Source organism: Galeopterus variegatus, unplaced genomic scaffold (genome assembly GCF_000696425.1).
Source record: "Galeopterus variegatus unplaced genomic scaffold, G_variegatus-3.0.2 Scaffold8522, whole genome shotgun sequence".
Taxonomy (NCBI): Eukaryota; Metazoa; Chordata; class Mammalia; order Dermoptera; family Cynocephalidae; genus Galeopterus; species Galeopterus variegatus.
The window spans coordinates 13,920-17,223 of NW_007734633.1; the positions used below are offsets into that span (position 1 = coordinate 13,920).

Consider the following 3,304-nt stretch of genomic DNA (forward strand, 5'->3'; position numbering starts at 1 on the left):
AATATATGCTAATGAACAAGCAATAATATTAGGTTTTATCATAATTCTAAGACTGTACATTGGCTATTAGAGCAAGATATACCAAGACCATTACTCAGGTGTGAATGCTGAATAAGGATCTTGCCCATCTTCACTGACCTTAAATTTGGCCAAGTTGAAGGTGGGGATGGGGAACATAAATTAAGTGAAACAAAATTGAGTCCGGTGGAAATCAGAGATTTAAGGAACTAGGTCCAAAGTCAGGATATTAGCCCATAACTGAAAAAGAATCATTTGCTGTGTATGATCTCTATAAAAGAGCTATCTGCTACCACTGCTTTCGCTGCTTTACTGGGCAACACCCTCTAACCTGCTTCAGATATTTATATTGACCTGTGTCACTGTTGCCTTTAAAATCACAACAAAAACTGTCATTTTCTAGAAATCTTTCCTTAATTTCCTTTTTCAAGTCTTTACTCCCCATGCAGTTAGCACTCATGGTCATTATATGTTTTAGCATGTTTTTTTCATACTGTTAATGAAGTTATTTAAAACTTTGTATGCATATCCTTTATCAAATTGACTTTGAAATCCTTGAGAAATATATCTATGATTTAAATTTATTTTCCATTTTCTCGGTTTTCCTATGCCTGGGCTCCTGTTAAACTGTCAACAATGCATGTTTTTGAGACTTTTTGCTTCTCGAGTTGTAAGAAGTTGCTAACAAGAATGCTAATAACAGCAATTCTAGGCAGAAAACGGCAAGGAGAATGCTGAAGAGAAAGTCAAATACAACCGGGGCTTGGGGCTCAGAACTGAGCATTCTAATGAATTCATTCTATTTTAGGTGACTGATTTTTTTTTACCAATTTGCTTTTAATTTTGAGAATCTTAGTATTCATTGGCATGAATAGAGTAGTAGATATTAAGACTTTACATCAAGGAATCAGAAGAAAATAAATCACTACCAAATAAGAGTCCTGTAATCCTAAAACTCTGACAAATATAGAAATAAGAAAAAGGCATTTTAAAATGAAAAAGCCTTTTTCTTATCAAAATGATTTTTTAAATCTCTCTACCTATCAGTTTTATCATATAAGTTTCACCTTACAGAAAATTTAAATTTATCTGAAACAAAGCAAATAGAAGAATTAAAATAAAACATGATTATGAAAAAAGCTCATTAACAATTTTTATGTTTTTGAAGCTTACCTTAAATTTAGTTAGTTTAGTGTTCTACATTTCTTATTTGCATCTAGTCTTCAAAATCATTATAATTTCCTGCAAAATAGAAACAATATAAAATTATTTTTGTATCTACTTGGTAAATAGTTTGTAATTGATAAAGAAAATTAAACCCTCGAGAAAATAAATGCCAATTATTCTCAATAAGTATCTATGTGAGGACCCATTCAAAACATCTTGCTATACTAATAGTTACTATTTATTAAGTGTCTACTGTAAGCTAAGAACTTTACATATATCATTTCAGTTTAAGCCTCATAATCACTCAACAAGGTCAATATACCACCATATCTTAACAGGTGTTTAGAATGTCTGACATAGTTTAACAGAGTTGCAAAGGAGTTAAGTAATTTGGCCAAGTTCAAATATTTGAATAAGCGAGAATTTTAACCCAGTTTAGTTTAATTCTCAGGTTTATGTTCTTCATAATTTACTGCATCATCTCCTGCCACAGCTGGGTGCCTACAGCTATGAGTAAGAAAGATGTATAACGTACCTATAGAGCCCACATTACATATACTCTGAATTACTGAGTACACTTCAAAAACAAATGATTTTTTTCTTGTCAGTTCTTACTACCAAAATATTAATACAAATTTCACTTACAGTAAGTAAATATGATGCCACGGTCATCTTCCCTTGATTATTTCCTTCCAAATTTAAAATTATTCTTTAATTGTTTCCTTCCATATTTTTCCTGGCACAAATTAATTTAGTTGTTTCTTTTTCAAACATTTCTAAATAAAACAATTTTTTCTAAGCAACATTGAAGAACAAATAAGTATAAAATGATATTTGAAATTCACTTAATGAAACACATTTTCCCTTTTAAATTACAAAACAATTCAGAAATGTGTACAAAATAAACACTAATATTTGCATTGTAGAAAGTGGATACACCTGTTTTTTGTTTTTTATTTTCTTGCTTTTATCCTCTCATGAACTAAAAGAACAAGGCAATACTTCTGGAACCATTGATCAACATAGTATTTTTCAAGAATAGATGAAACAGAGGCGCCTTCATTGTGGACATTTTTCTTTTTTCAGTTTCCATTTTCCCTCATTAAAATCTACAATTCCCATGTCAGGCACTTCTGCATAAGAAAGAGATGGCTGCTTATAATAAAACATATTTAAGCTTTGGTTTTCTGATAAAAACCTCCAAAAAACCCAAAAAAACTTGAAACATATTTATGAATTGCTCTATGACTCGACTCAGTGTACTAGCCAATTTTGACTAGGATAAAATCAGGACTCCTATCAGTCCAAAATCTGGATGAACTAGATCTGTAGATTAATTCATTTTTGTTTTACTTCCTAAGTAAATCCTAAGACAGACTGAAGAAAGATCATGGTGTAATAAAATGAACCTTGGACATAAGCATCAAAAGACCAGGAGCTGAAATCAGTATTAATCTGGTGAATTACTTAAATTCTAAACATCCTTAGTAACCTTATCTACAACGTTGGGAAAATAATACCTTTAGAGATGGGGAATTTCAAACATCATAACTTATGTAAGAATTCTTGGTACACAATAGCTGTTTAAAACCCATTAGTCACTTTCACCTAAAAAAAAAATACAAAAACTTGCAATAAAATAAAACATTTTAAAGTACAACATTGTCAAATCCATTTAAATAAGGTATCCTGGAAATCAAGTGTCTTGTACAAAGAGTTATACAAACCAGGCAGTGAAACTGAGGATACTATTTTTTCTTATGAAAGTATCTATTTTACCATTTGTTCTGATTTACTATTGTGTATTTAATGTAATTGTAATTACTAATGCAATTCTCAAGCTGTTTGATATTCTTTCCATAGTTCCTGCCTCCAATAATGTTTTAAAACTTTTCATAATATAGCTCTAGGACTTAAAACCTTAATCACAATTTGGGTAATCTCATTCTATATTTATAAAATCAAAGGGCTTCCGCTTAAGAAAACCACTTATGCTTGCCAAACACTAGTACTATGCTGGCTTTGTTTACTAAGTAAAACCACTGGGAAAGAAAAAAAAGAGGTATTTCTAGACAACTTCTCTCTTACTCATATAAAACTCATATAAACTTAATCAGGA

The 3,304-nt window shown here is 30.7% G+C and overlaps 1 long non-coding RNA gene across 2 annotated transcripts in view; it reads right to left on the reverse strand.

Moving 5' to 3' along the window:
- Positions 1 to 1,189: 1,189 nt before the first annotated feature.
- LOC103608521 overlaps positions 1,190 to 3,304 on the reverse strand; it is a 10,801-nt gene continuing 8,686 nt past the window's right edge. For both annotated transcript variants that reach the window (XR_552067.1, XR_552066.1), the window contains exon 3: positions 1,190 to 1,260. This is a non-coding gene — a long non-coding RNA (uncharacterized LOC103608521). The remainder of the gene's footprint in view (positions 1,261 to 3,304) is intronic.